Source organism: Harpia harpyja, chromosome Z (assembly GCF_026419915.1).
Source record: "Harpia harpyja isolate bHarHar1 chromosome Z, bHarHar1 primary haplotype, whole genome shotgun sequence".
Classification (NCBI taxonomy): Eukaryota; Metazoa; Chordata; class Aves; order Accipitriformes; family Accipitridae; genus Harpia; species Harpia harpyja.
The window spans coordinates 197425-212575 of NC_068969.1; the positions used below are offsets into that span (position 1 = coordinate 197425).

Below are 15151 nucleotides of genomic sequence, written 5' to 3' on the forward strand. Positions count from 1 at the left end.
CCGAGAGCCACGCGGCTGCCCGGCCGCCGAGTCCGCGGAAACTACAGCTCCCGGCATGCCCCGAGGGGACGCCGCTTCCGTTTCCGCCCACCCCCACGCCGGCGCAGCCGCAGTCCCCGCCGAGCCCCCAGCGCCGCTCCGGGCAGCTCCGGCGCGCTCCCGCCGCCCGCCGCCGGACAGTCCCCGCCGCCGGCTCCGGCACGGTCAGTCCCCGTCGCCGCCGCTCCGTGCACGGCGCGGCACCCCCCGCCCGGCTCCGGGCAGCGCCCGCCGCCGCCGCTCCGGCACGGCGCGGCACCCCCCGCCCCGCTGCCGCTCCGCGCGTCTGGCACGGACCCCGCCGTCCTCCTCGGGGCTTTCCCCGGGACCCGCCGGGCGATTGCGCAAGCCCCGCCACGGGGCCCGGGCCCCCCCCGGCCCACGTGCTCCCGGCCCCCCGCGAGCCCCCAGGGCCCCGGCCCCCCCCCCGGCCTCGGCACAGGCGGCCCCCACCTCCCCCGGGCCACCCCCGCCGGGGACGGTCGCGGTCCGAGGGGCGCCCGGCCCCGCTCACCTTCTCCCGAGGGGCAGCCGCAGCCCGGCCACCGCTCTGCTCTGCTCCGCTCCGCTCCTGCCTGGGCTCCCACCGGCCCCGCCGCGGCCCCTCCCCCGGCAGCCCCCCCTTCCCAGGGAGGGGCCGTCGCCATCAGCCTCACTGCCCGCACCTGGGGCTCCTCCAGCCCCGGCCCGCAGCTGTGGTACCGAAATCCCGAATAAAACTCCACAACACCCATGGGAAGTTCAGAAGCAGGCGCTTCGTTTATGGAATGAAAGATGTCAAAGTAAGATGACTCTTGACGAGCTGCTCGCTGGGGTAAAAATACAGATTTTAATACCCGTCTTATTTTAGTTCTAAGACTTGGCAATTGCCAGGTATCATCTTTTCGATTTACCCAGGTCCACCGCCGAGGCCGCAAGGGAGATTTCTTCCAGAGAGAGGATAGAGTTATTAAGTCTAAAGTCCATTATTTGCTTTTGTCCTTCAGGAGAAGGTGAGTGGATCGTATATCATCACTATTCACCCAAACAGTTAACAACCCTAAACTTTTCACCTGTCCTTTACTACAGTCAATTCCAAGCTAATTTTTTTCCATTATTAAGAGGGGACCCAGGATCATTTAAAATATTATTCTACTTTCCACAAATACATGCCCCATCTTAGAGCTTTAGCTACTAGAGAAAGTCTTTGGATTTGGGGGTCAGAGGAGTTGCAAGTCTAAACTTTCATACCCTTCTCTTTAGGATGTGTGATTCTTCTCTCTTTGTCTAAACCAATCTAAATTTCCCTAGATGGTCCTGACTCTGGGTGGATCTAACAAGGATCCTGGAACTCCAGTAAATTCCAAACATCGTTTTATATTTTAAATATGGTCCCAAGTTCCTTTCTGCACTTGTCTCTACGGTTTTGGCAACTGACAGCCCCAAGGGGTCTTTGTACAAGTTTCTCCCGAAGGGCGATAAATTAATTCTTTTGTCCGTGAGGTGGATGGTTTGGTAATGTTATAATTCAAAATGCTATAATTCCTTCTTTCAAATTTAAAAAAACAATTGCCTTTTAAATCCATCCAATTTAATTTGCTAAAATGATTCTCATTGTTCTACGTCTTTTCTCAAGTTTTGGTTAAATTCAGTGTCAGTATTCTCCACGGAACTAGATTTTCATCTGACTTTGGAATCGGAAGGCAGGCTGTTATCGAGGTTAAATTTTGTGTCTTTACAAAACTTCGAATCAATTCCAAAACTAGAATTTTTTTTTTTTTAATCAAAATTACAGAAACGGTTAATATCAAGATTAATAGCTCAAACAATAATTGTTTCATTTTGTTTATGTTTAGAACCCCTCAAAAAAAATACTTAAACCCTATAACACACAAAAAGATTACTGCCCTTGACAACATTCCTAATAGCAACCCCAATATTATAAATTTTACACAATTGTTTTCCCAAATAGATAATGTGAAACTTACTTATAGGTTTTCAGTTTCAAAGGGCCAGTTTCTTTAGACTTCCAATTTCCTGTTGGTGCTTTCTTTAGTCTTGAATAATGAAGCCAAGGTTCTTCGCCCAGACCTTTACTGCTCTAAGTGTTGTTAAAATGACTCGATGCGGTCCTTTCCACTTCTCAGTGATTTTATATATATTCAATCTCCTGGTCGGAAGGGATGCGCTGCTACGTCCAATTCTAAGGGTCCAGCTGCGGAGACATACTGACGAAGTTCTTGAAAAGAATTTCTCAAAGAAATCATAACACCTTTTAAAAACATATCTCCAAAGCCACTCCAGATACTCAGAACATAGGACTCTTGATACGGTCTTTCATATAACATTGCATAATGACTTAAATTTTCTTTCTCTTCTGGCTATACTCTGATTCTTAATAGAGCCATGGGTAAGGCTTTAACCCATGTGAGTGAGGTTTCCTGACAAATTTTACTCAACCGTTGCTTGAGGGTATAGTTCATTCTTTCTCCGCCCCCCCCCCCCCCCCCCGCCCCCTTGCTTGTGGTCTATATGGGGTGTGATAGTCTCAATCTATAGCCAATACTTTGCTCGACTTGTCTCATCATCTTTGCTATGAAATGAGGGCCATTGTCAGATGACATTCTTACAGGCACCCCATATTTTGGTATTATCTCTTTGAGCAAGACTTTAACTACTTCTCTTGCTTTGTCGGTGTGACAAGGGAAAGCCTCGGGCCACCCAGTAAAGATATCAACTAAAACTAGGGTAGATCCTTCTTTTCAAGGCAATTCTATAAAATCAATTTGCTAGTATTCCCCTAAAAAATTTCCTTATTTAATAATTCCAAAGATAATCTTATTACTGATTTGGGGATCATTTTATATATAAATTTCACATCCGCTTATAATTGTTTAAACAATCTTTGTCATATTTTACTTTCTGTTCCCCGATATACTTTGTTATGTTCAGCTCGGGCAATTTCTCTTGTTATCGTGGGCGGGACTATTATTTGACCTGTCGGTGTTACAGCCTGTCCTGTTTCATTTTGTTAGCCTGCAATCTAACAATTAATTCTTCCATCTTTTTCATTATAATTTGGAGTTTCTTTAGGCCATTTTATACTTTTCTCTGGAACTAGCGCTAGGATGCCTTTTTCTGCAGCCTCTTTAGCAGCTTTATCAGCCAGTCGGTTACCTGCGTTAGGAACAGTCTTACCTAACTGATGCGCTTTACAGCGCGTTATCGTGACTGCTGTTGGTTTTTGAACGGTTTCTAACAATTTCGGTATTTGTTCTGCATGCTGAATGGTGGTTCCTTGTGCAGATAACAGTCCTCTTTCTCTCCATATCGCTCCATGTGCACGTACTACTCCAAAAGCGTACTTTGAGTCTGTCCAAATGTTGACTCGCTTTCCTTGACTTAGTTCCAGAGCTCGAATAAGAGCTATCAATTCAGCCTTTTGGGCAGATGTCATCGAAGGCAAAGTTCGCAACGCAATTACCTCCTCGGTTGTTATTGTCTATCTGGATAAACGTTTTCCTTCACAGATGAAACCGCTTCCGTCGGTATACAGTTCCCAGTCTGCTTCTTCTAGCGGCACATCTCAGAGATCCAGTCAGCTGGGGTAAACTCCTTCAGTTGTCTGCAAGCAGTCACGTTCCAGTTCTCCTTTAACTTGATCAGTTGTTGAAAACGCAACAGGGTTAACGGTGGTAGTAGTTTTTAAGTAAACATCATCTTGTTCCAGCAACACCACTCGGTATTTCAGCATTCTGCTAGGGGATAACCAATGCCCCCCTTTCTGTTTTAGCGCAACAGTTATCGTATGGGAAACGTACAGTAATCCTTTGTCCTCAGGTGAACTTACGAGCTTCCTGGATCAGTAGCACAGTTGCAGCGACGGCTCTCAGACGACCAGAGCATCCCAGACTCACGTGATCTAATCGCTTCGAGAAGCAGGCCACAGCTCGCCCACTTGGCCCTAAATATTGGGCCGGCATGCCCAGAGCTATACCTCTTCTTTCGCGAGTGAAAAGTTCAAATGTCTTTGTGAGATCCGGCAGGCCTAGGGCTGGCACCCCTATTACAGCCTGTTTCAATTCTTTGAAAGTAGCTTTCTCGGCATCAGTCCAATCCATTGTTTGAGGTTTTGAGCTGCTCCTACAAAGGTCGGACCCGCAAGCCGCAACTGGTAATCGACAGGTGACACCACGCAACCGTTCCCGGAAATGCTCGTCATTAATTTGTTAGTCTTAGGTTCGGGGAGACGACAAATTGCCTCTTTGCTCTCAGTTCCTAATTGTCTCTGTCCTTTTAGGATTTTAAAACTCAAATAAGTTTCTTCTTTCTGGGTTATTTGGGTTTTTTCTTTTGACACTCGCTATCCACTGATTCCCAAAGAGTTCAAAAAGTTAATAGTTAACTTTGTGCGTTGTTCTTCCATCTCAGCTACAATTAACAGATCATCCATACATTTCAACAAGATTTCTTGATTATTTTCTTTCTTCCAAAGCTCTAATTCTCGTGCCAATGGATTTCCAAAAATGGTAAGACTATTCTTAAAGCCTTGAGGCAAGACTGTCCCTGTATATTGTCTTTTTCTCCCTGTCTCAGGATTTTCCCATTCAAAAGCAAAAAGCTCTTGACTGTTGGGATCCAAGGGAATACAGAAAAAGGCATCTTTTCAGTCTAACACTGTGAACCGTTCTCGTTTCTCTGTTAGGGTTGTTAACAAAGTATAAGGATTTGCTACTACCGGATGAATATCTTGTACTATTTGATTTATTGCTCTGAGGTGTTGAACTAATCTATAATCTTTTTCATTAGCCTTTTAACAGGCAAGGTCGGGGTGTTATATTTGGATTCACATTCTGTTAACAATTTATATCTTAAAAATTTTTGTATTATCAATAGTAACCCTTTCCGGCTTTCCAGTTTTAGGGGGTATGGCTTAATTCGTAGCGGATTCGATCCTGGCTTTAAATCCAGTCTCACAGGTTCTGCTTTTTGGATTTACCGGGAACTTCCCAGTCCAGACGATTGGAATTACAGCATTATACTTTGACTGGTATGATCTTCTGCTTTCGGTAACCATCCTGTAACAACAAAGCCACTGCTTCGATACGTTTAGTTTCTGGAATTAAAATTTTAATCTCTCCATTTTTTAATTTAATTTCTGCCTCTAAGTTCTCCAGTAGATCTCCCCTTAACAGGAGTTTAGGAGAATTTGGCACATACAAAAACTGCTGAGTGACCCATTGCTTTCCTAATTTCATTGTTAAAGATTTAAAGAAGGGTCTAGTTTCTCGTTCACTTGTTGCACCAACACCACCAATTTCTTCAAAACTTAACTCTCCCTCTAAGGTATTTAAAACTGAAAAGGTGACTCTAGCATCAATTCACATTCAATTTTCTGTTCTCCCAGTTTAGCTGTAACCAGAGCTTCTGCTGGGAGACTCCCCTCCGGTCCCCGTCAGCTGCGTTCACTTAAAAAGAACAAATCGACATATGGCACTTCATTCCATTTACTCTCTCTCCTACAAAACAACAGTAATTGCAATATAGTATTATAACTCAAAGTTCTGTTTGTTTCCCATTTTTCCTGCAATTCACCCCAGTGTGCCAACAAACATCCCAACGGTGATGGTTTTGGTATCTTTTCATCAGCAGTTCTATTTCCTGCACTCTTATTCTTAAACAATTTTGCTAATGCCATTATACTTATATACATTCAAATCCCAAATACCAAACAAACGCAAATGACAGTTGTCCCAAATAATACACAAAGTCCAACCCAGCAATAGCTTTCGCTTACGACTTAGGGGCAGACGCCTAGGCTTCCACTGCAAACGGGTACCCTCCAAGCCCCAACCCTGCGAAGCTTTCGCCGCGCCTCACGGGCAGGCTTTCCAAACAAATTCCAAAGCAGCAGCGCCTTACCTTTTTTCCAGGGAACGCCGCGAGGAGCTTTGTGAGTCGAGGGCGATGGTTCTCCCCGAGAATACCTCGGCGCCGGCCGGAGTTCGATCGACACTCGATCTCGTCCAGTCTCACTCGCAAGGTCCCGTCTGGGTCGCCAAAACCGTTACCGAAATCCGGAATAGAACTCCTTAACACCAACGTGAAGTTAAGAAGCGGGCACTTAGTTTATCGCAGCGCTGGGGACACGGGGGATCGCTCCTCCAAAGGCGTGTCCCACTTAGTATCAAAATCCGTCAGTTTTTACAGACTTTTTCTGTCAGGTCATTGTTACATAAGCTCTTTCCATAAAAAGGCATACTATGCTCGTTCTTAAATTTAACCTTTCTAAGGATTGGTCCTTTGATTATATAACCTTATCAATATTCTTATTTAAAAACAATCATTGGTCAGTTACACTTAGCTCTACTGACTGGAATCTTCGATACTCAAATCAAGATGGGAAGGGTAAGGGGGTTTCCAAGCAGCAAACTGGCGTCCACGACGGTTTCCTTCGTTTCTTGAAACGGAACATAGAAAAACCTGTAACTTCCTGGTGAGGTTTCTAGGGTTAGCTATTTCCAACCTTAACAATATTAAGGTTCCGATAGTCACACGTAACGCAGTTCCTAAAGTTTCTATGGCTACGTTTCAAACGTAACAATCCTATACGTTACGCTTCACAATTTTACTTCTTAATCAAACCTAACTCTTCTACGTGATTAAATTTTGATTTCTTTACCAGAATATTTGCAACAGCTGGAGCCCAGCAGGAACGGGGGGGGCATGGCCCGACCCCCCCCAGCGCCTCACCTCCTCCTCCCCTGGGCTCCCTCACGGCCCCTCGCCCCGTGCAAAGGGAGCGCAAACGCAGCCCGGAGGGCAACGGGGCCGGCCGGCCGGCGTCCGTTCGGTCAGTCGCGCGCCTAACGAGTCCTGCCAGCGAGTCCGCTCCGGGGCTCGGGGCCCCCCCCGACGCTCCCCCTGCCCCTGGGACACCTCTGATAGCATATTTCCGTACATTCTGTATGGCACGTCTAAATAGTTTTGGATGGTTTTAATATTTTGTACCAGCCGTGGAAACTGGTTTGCTGCTAGGTGACTGTAAAAGTGAGATTTAGTAAATAATTATTAGAAATCTTACACTAACGCGATGATTGAAACAATAGACAAAAGTATAGCCAAGCAATTAACTAGCAGAGGTAGGTACTCCTAAGTTTTGCAGTTCTTTGCTCTTATGACTAGATGAGAACAATGCTGAAACTGACCGCATGCGATTGAAACTGCGTTAAGCTTCAAGATCAAAGAACCAAGGACAAGAATAAAGACTTCAAGGACAGCCGGCAAGAACTTCAAATGGGTCGGTGGTCGCAAAAGCAGCCCTTCGTCTCAAATGGATCCTTCATTGCGCGTGATCGGATGTAGGCAGTGCTATGATAATCAGTTGCCATCATTTTTATGTATACGTATACTAATCTGATTCATATGCAATTAGTTAGTCTATATGACCTGTTTGTGCTAAAGGTGTGGCATGCACGCTAGGTGGAACTATCCCCCGTGCATCCAGCGCTGCAATGAAGAATGCCTGCTTTCTAAAACGCCAAAACGAGCCTTCGAGAGTTTCTTGGACCGGCTTTTCAGTATCAGAGGTACAAGGGAGGAAAGGAAAAAAAAAAAAAGCGGCGTGGGAGAGAGAGGGGGCCAGGGGAGGGGCAGGGAGGGACCAGAACGCAGAAGAGGGGAGAGAGAGACAGGGCCCCGAGGGCCCGGGGCTCACCACAGCTCTCTTTCTTGGCGCTGCCAGCAGACTTTGCCAGTTCAGACGCTTCTTTCGGCTCCTCTCCCGCTCCCCTCCTCTTCCGTAACTCCGGCTGCACGGCCGTCCTCCCCCTAGGAGAACACGCGTCTCACAGGTCTTGCAAGACGAGGCTTCCTGGGCACGGAGCCTCGCTCGCCCGCACGCCACGCGGCCGTACCGCACCGTCGGTGCTGCGTACGGACCCTGCGGTGCACCCTGGCGGTCTGACCTGCTGTGGACTACGAAGAGGGATCCTTCCACACGCGGAGAGGCAGGCTCTCTCTTGCCTGCAGCGGGAGGCAGCTGCCGGCCGGGCGGCCGGCCGGCCTTCCGTTTCTTCTTCTCTACCTTTCTCTGGCCTCTCCAGCTTCAGCCGCAGCAGCTCCTGCCCACAGCCAGTAAGTGCCCTGCCTGTCCCTTTGTGCTCCCACGCCATGCCGCGCCGCGCCACGCCGCGCGGAGAGGGAGGCCAGGCAGAGACAGCCCATGCAAGCTTTCCTTTCCGGCGGCGTTTCCTTACCGGGAGGAAGCAACGAGTGCGGCGGCACCTCCCGCCGGCGCCGCATTGCCGTTACCGTCGGACGGCACGTGCGGGACGGGGGCAGCCCCGCGCACTAGCAGCCTCCGAGCTGCAGTACCGAACATTGGTCACGAGGTGGCGGAAGAGAGCGGCGGCGAAAGGCGCCGCCAGCGCGCATGCGCGGATCCCGAGCTCCTGTGCCGCGTTCTGGTTGCCACGCAACAGCAGGAGGGCTGCAAAACGCGCCACCGCGCATGCGCGGCTCCCGAACGCCAGGACCGCCCACTGGTTGCTAGGCAACAGCAGGGGTGCCGTAAACCGCGCCACCGCGCATGCGCGGTTGCAGAGGCGTCATGTCGCGCTACGGTTGCTAGGCAACAGCGGCGAGCGCCGTAAAAGGCGCACCGCGCATGCGCGGTTTCCGAGCTGCCGTACAGCACCTCGGTTGCTAGGCAACAGCACGAGTGCCGTAAACCGCGCCACCGCGCGTGCGCGGTTGCCGAGGCGTCGTGTCGCGCTACGGTTGCTAGGCAACAGCGGCGAGCGCCGTAAAAGGCGCACCGCGCATGCGCGCCTCCGAGCTGCCGTACAGCGCCTCGGTTGCTAGGCAACAGCACGAGCGCCGTAAACCGCGCCACCGCGCATGCGCGGTTGCCGAGGCGTCGTGTCGCGCTACGGTTGCTAGGCAACAGCGGCGAGCGCCGTAAAAGGCGCACCGCGCATGCGCGCCTCCGAGCTGCCGTACAGCACCTCGGTTGCTAGGCAACAGCACGAGCGCCGTAAACCGCGCCACCGCGCATGCCGAGGCGTCGTGTCGCGCTACGGTTGCTAGGCAACAGCGGCGAGCGCCGTAAAAGGCGCACCGCGCGTGCGCGGTTTCCGAGCTGCCGTACAGCATCCTCGTTGCTAGGCAACAGCACGAGCTCCGTAAACCGCGCCAGCGCGCGTGCGCGGTTGCCGAGGCGTCGTGTCGCGCTACGGGTGCTAGGCAACAGCGGCGAGCGCCGTAAAAGGCGCACCGCGCGTGCGCGGTTTCCGAGCTGCCGTACAGCATCCTCGTTGCTAGGCAACAGCACGAGCGCCGTAAACCCCGCCATCGCGCATGCGCGGTTGCCGAGGCGTCGTGTCGCGCTACGGTTGCTAGGCAACAGCGGCGAGCGCCGTAAAAGGCGCACCGCGCATGCGCGCCTCCGAGCTGCCTTACAGCACCTCGGTTGCTAGGCAACAGCACGAGCGCCGTAAACCGCGCCACCGCGCATGCCGAGGCGTCGCGTCGCGCTACGGTTGCTAGGCAACAGCGGCGAGCGCCGTAAAAGGCGCACCGCGCGTGCGCGCCTCCGAGCTGCCGTACAGCGCCTCGGTTGCTAGGCAACAGCACGAGCTCCGTAAACCGCGCCAGCGCGCGTGCGCGGTTGCCGAGGCGTCGTGTCGCGCTACGGTTGCTAGGTAACAGCGGCGAGCGCCGTAAAAGGAGCAGCGCGCATGCGCGCCTCCCCAGCTGCCGTACAGCCTCTCCCTTACCAGGCAACAGCGGGGGCCCAGCCACACGCACCACCGCGCATGCGCGCCTCCCACACGCCAGTTCCCACCTTCGCTCGCCGGGCAGCAGCTCCCCCGCAACGATCCTCTTCTGAGCATCAGCTGGATGAGACACCACTGACAGCTCAGCCCAGTAGAGACCAGCCACAGGCGGCAGCTACTTACTGGGGGCACAGGGCTTACGTTTCCCTGCCCTTTCCCCACTCGCAGCCCGGGCAGTCCTCTTCATTGCCTCTGTTCCAAAAAGCACCCGAGTGGCTGGAGCCTTTACAGCAGTCAAGCGCAAACAACAGACAATGCGGGCGGTCGCTTCTGTCCCTGCCCCCCCACCCCATTCTCTAGAGAGGAGAAGCAGCACAGGGAACCTGCAAACGGCAGGGGGGGTTGCCCTGGACCAAGCCCCAGGGACTGCTGTATCCGTCTGCACGTGGCATCAGGGTTGTGGGAGGGACAGCAGCCAGTCAACAGATGCTGGCGAGAGATTTAAAAAAAAAAAATAATAACGCCTGGTTCAGGTGACAGCCTGAAGGCAGGCCACGAGAGACCCAAAGCTGCTTCGTGCCAGAGGGGCAGCTCTGTTCAGCAGGAAACGGCGCGTCCCAGCGGACCAGATGCGAGCGGCCGACCTGCAAGTGAGCGATACCCTGGCGATCCTGGGGCTCTCTTGGGGTGGGCGCACCTTTCCTCACCTCTGTGCTATCACAACTCTGCTCTCCTAATCCTGCACGCACGCAAGGCTTCTTGGGCGGGGCTTGTCTCTTATCGAAGAGACGCTGCACGGTGTTACTTACCGCCCTGCCCTCCGGCGTGCAAAGTAATTAGACGGGAAGCAGGGAAAGCAAAAGAGGCGCGTCGGGATATTAGATGTCCTCAGCAGATGACCGTAGAGCCCTCGAGGTTCCACCTTTGCTCCCTACAGGAGCATGGCTCCGCACTCCTTGCCGCTCCCGCCAGCAAGCGTCACAATTGCCCTTTGCTGCCTGCAACGCGCAGTACCTGCACGGCCCGAGCACTGCTGCTTACGGAGCAAGAGGCGCTCGCTATAAAGCGGCAATGAAGAACAAGGACGGCCCGTCAAGACGGCAGGAGGAACACAGAGAGCCTCCAGCATGAGCCAGGCAGGGCTTCCAACTCACCTCGTGTCGTGATTTAACGCCAGCCGGCAACGAAGCCCCACGCGACCGCTCGCTCGCTCCCCCGCCCCCAGTGGGACGGGGAGACAATCGGAAGGGCGGAAGTGGAAAAACTCGTGGCTTGAAACAAAAACAGTTGAACCATTAAAAAGAAACAACAACAACAACTTGTAAGGAAAAGAAGAAAAAAAATGACAGAGAATGGGGTGCACGCAGCATGCCAGGGGTCTGAAGCCTGACGGATGATGGGGGGGGGTGGGTGTGTGGAATACGGAGGAGGGGAAGGGGGGGGGGCAGGAGATAGGAGAGCAGGGGATGCGGGGGGAAACAACTCGCGTGGGTTAAAAACTCGCGTGGGTGAAGGGGGCGGGCCGGAGCAACAGGGGGGCATATGGGGGAGAAACACACACGGCGGGAGGGTAGGGGAGGGCACAAAGGTGCACGGGGGGACACGGGTGGGGATGACCTACCCCAGGGAGTCCACCCGGGATAATCCACAGCAGGTAACTCACCTGGGATAACCCGCAACAGAGAATCCACACCAGGAGGACCCCCAGCAATGCCCCTCAAACTGCCTGTGCTTCACCCCCAATCTTCCCCAAACTGGGGAGTTTTCTGCTTTTTCAAAATACTCAGTTTGGGGTGTGTTTCAGTGCTTTTCCACAACATAAAAAGGGGAGATCTTTTGGTTGTGGTTTTGTGCATGAAAACGGGGTGGGTTTTTTTGCTTTCCAGCTGCACAAATCCAGGCGGATTTGGCTTTCCCAGGAGTCCCAAATCCGTTCGGTTTTTTCCCGTTGCAGACCCAGAATCAGGGGGGTTGGGGTTGTCCTGGTTTCGGCTGGAATAAAGTTAATTTTCTTCTGAGTAGCTGGTACAGGGCCATTTTGGATTTAGGATGAGAACAATGTTGACAACACACCGACGCTTTAGTTGTTGCTAAGCAGTGTTTATACTAAGTCAAGGACCTTCCAGCTTCTCATACCGCCCTGCCAGCGGAGGCTGGGGGTGCACAAGAAGAGTCGCTGAGCTAAAGGAGGATTCCAGGTAAACAGGTCAGCTCGAAATACACCACCTCCTTTAAAAGTTAAGAGCGATTTGAACGCTTAAAATCAGCATTTAGGCTAATCGATACCATTTTGAACACCTTCTTAGCATACAAGTAAACACTCTTGCCGGTGTTGGAAAACGTCTCCTCCCTTCCTTACAGCACTGCTGCAGGGAGATAACCCTGGGAGGCTGCGGGACGAGGTCGTACGCAATCAGAATCTACGCTTACGGATCCACCGCAACAGCTACAGCCCTTGCGCTGCTGCTGCTGCTTTGCATCTTGCTCGTTTGGTGAATAAAGCTGAAAGTGAAGTGGAAAACTTCAAAAAGCAAAATGAAAAATAAAGAATAAATCTCAACAATTCACTTTACACTAAAAGGGTGTGCCCATGTTTATATACATCCAATAAAAATACATTATTGAAGCAGTAACTCACCAAAACCACCTCAGGACTCACTGTCACTAGTTACAAGGCTGCTGATGCTTCCTGGGAAAACCTGGAAAACACACGGAAGCGACGCCAGTTTGTCCTGTTTTGTCCGCGTCTCTTCTTTGACCTTGATTGCTTTTAGTACAGGTGCTAGTTATCTCAGTAAGGTTGTCGAGTACTCCTGTAAGATATTTAAAAAAACTCATTGACTGCAGAAGCATAAAGCTTTTATCGTGAAAACAAAGCCCGTTTCTTCTGAACAGCTGAACTCTTACGAACAGTTTCTCCCCTCTTTTAGTACAAAATTATTTTCACGGTATCATTTACTAGTAAGCGCACGGAAACAGAAGATTACGTGCTTTCAGGAAGAGGAAATAGACAGAGGGAAGTCAACCTGGCGTAGGCGTAACGTGCTCCAGAACAGACCTTAGTTTTAGTATTCGTATTAAAATATTTCACAGAAAAAATGTGGAAGGAGAGTTGGCACATTCTTAATGTTAACTTTAAAGTCCATACTACAAGTACCTTTGGAAAAATGCAGACACACATCGTAGGCGTACCTTGTACTTGCAGACCACTGCGGAATCTTTCCATCTGTCTTGTACTTTCACGGCAGAAGAAAGGGCAACCACGGTGAAATGGTGGCAGCTGACATCCACCTGAGAGAGGGGGAAAAAAAAAACCCAACAAACAAAAAAACAAAACAAAACAAAACTTTAGCATAAAACTGGGTAGGAATCCAAAGCTGCCTTTTTTTGTGAAGGTTTGTGAAGACAGTACGACTGAGCAGAGCAAAAAGTATTTTTGCATCATCTTCGGTACAGCTGTTGACACAGGCCACTAAAGCTTTTGCATTTTTCAGACAACTGTGCCTTTTTTTTTTTTTTTTTTTTTTTTTTTGACTCATTGGTAACTTTAGTTTCACTAGAACTCCCTTTCCTAGATACACGCAGGTGACAGACATAGAGACCTACATACATTTTCTCAAGCCTTAGTATAGCCAAGACTTCATCACCCTATATGTCCCAAGCCGAGTATTTTTGCTAAAGAGCACAGCAACACATCTGTCCTTGTGAACTGCCTCGTTGCAAAAACGGAATGATTTTTTCCAGGCCGTTGCTCCAAACGGTCAAGATCTTTTAAAACCGCAGTTGTGCCACCAAACCCGCTCAGGGTCCCTCCTAGCTTTTGACTGCCCTGAGATTTAACAGGCACACGCTCCATTCCATCTTCCAACAGCAAAAATACGTTAACGCTCTCGGACCCAGAGCGCGACCCTACGGATGTCCACACACACACCCCTCGCCGTTTTGATGAGGAGCCACCGAGCATCCCTGCGAGCACAGCTGCACGCGCCAGATCGGTTTCACCTACGCCGCCAGTTACCGGTTTCGGTGAATGTAGTTTCTGACGCTTTAAACCGAAAACCGTATCTCGATGCTTCGCCACAGTAGAAACGACCCATCGCTAGAATGCTACAAAAACGCAGTAACACAAGTTGCAAACCCACAGCAGCAACAGCTCCAGAAATATTTAGACCAGGAACAAGGGAGAAAAATAAAACAGCTTCATCTCACGCGCAGGGGAGCGGCAGGCAGAGAAAAGGGTCGGCATTCTGAGCCCTTACAGAAAACGGGCATTCTCCTTCCATTCCTCAGCCCGTCCGTTAAGGTCTCAATACCGCAACGCTACTACGGCAACGTCGAGAGTAGGGAACAACAGCCCTGCCGCTGGACTTGCCATTGACCCATGCTATTTACCTAGCAGGATGCGTACGCAGAGGGACGCGTTTTGCCACGCACAACCCTGAACTTCCTGAAAGTTTACGTTTACCAAAAAAAAGCCATTTGGAACATATTGCCAAACAACATTTGGCAATAAAGCTTCGATGCGTTTGACACACGCAAATTTTTGGTCACTTGCTATTTGCTTCCTGTTGCTGCTGCTGTTCTTCCTTCAGAAATTCTACTTGTAGCCAAGTTATTCACTACTGGTTCAAGCATTTGCCTTCCTGGTATTACCAGCACATTCACAGAGGCAAGTAACTTAATTGCTCTTCTACGATTATCCAAATGACAATTACAGCCATGAAAGAGAAGGAGAGGTCAGGCAGCAGAAGAGCTCTGCAGGCTGGCACCAGTCAATAATGCACTCTTTAAAAACAAACAACAACAAAACAAAACCGTGACCCTGTATCCTTTTTTTTTTTTTTTTTTTTCTTTCAGAGCTCATCCCTGCCTCAGCATTTTGTCTCATCAGAGCATGAAGCACAGGTGACCCGTACCCTGACGACTTTTGCGTGTGATGAATGCCTGTTCAGAAATAGTCCAGATCTGCAGGACTGGTGTCATTTTTATGGTTTTAATCATCATAACTCAGATTTTATTTACTCACGCATTTGTGAGGAAACTAATTCACTTTTAGACACTGCCTCTCCTTTTTTTTGGGGGGGGTGGGGGGGGTGTGGAATGTGCTAGAGACTGAAAAAAATTACGATTCAGAGCTCCCAACCATGACAGAGTGGTGGAGAAAGCAATGAAAGCAAAGACCAACAGCAGCAACATTAACTGAAAGTTGGCTTTAATTCCGATCACGTACTTAAGCGACTCTCCAAGTCTACGCCTCGGTCCGATGAACGACTAGTCCTTTTTTGGAAGGACAAACTTTTTTACTTAAAAGGCCTAGACTGAAGACTCCGCTGAACGGAATGGGGATTGTGCCA

At 50.4% G+C, this 15151-nt stretch overlaps 2 long non-coding RNA genes across 2 annotated transcripts; one reads left to right on the forward strand and one right to left on the reverse strand.

Moving 5' to 3' along the window:
- The first annotated feature begins 1327 nt into the window (after positions 1-1327).
- On the forward strand, positions 1328-6377 carry LOC128137689 (uncharacterized). Its single transcript, XR_008233793.1, has 2 exons — positions 1328-1374; positions 4998-6377. It is a non-coding gene; the product is annotated as an uncharacterized LOC128137689 (long non-coding RNA).
- A 5499-nt stretch (positions 6378-11876) lies between these two features.
- On the reverse strand, positions 11877-13102 carry LOC128137744 (uncharacterized). The gene is made up of 2 exons (XR_008233817.1): positions 12990-13102; positions 11877-12610 (listed from the first exon to the last, which is right to left on the reverse strand). It is a non-coding gene; the product is annotated as an uncharacterized LOC128137744 (long non-coding RNA).
- Between the last annotated feature and the right edge of the window lie 2049 nt (positions 13103-15151).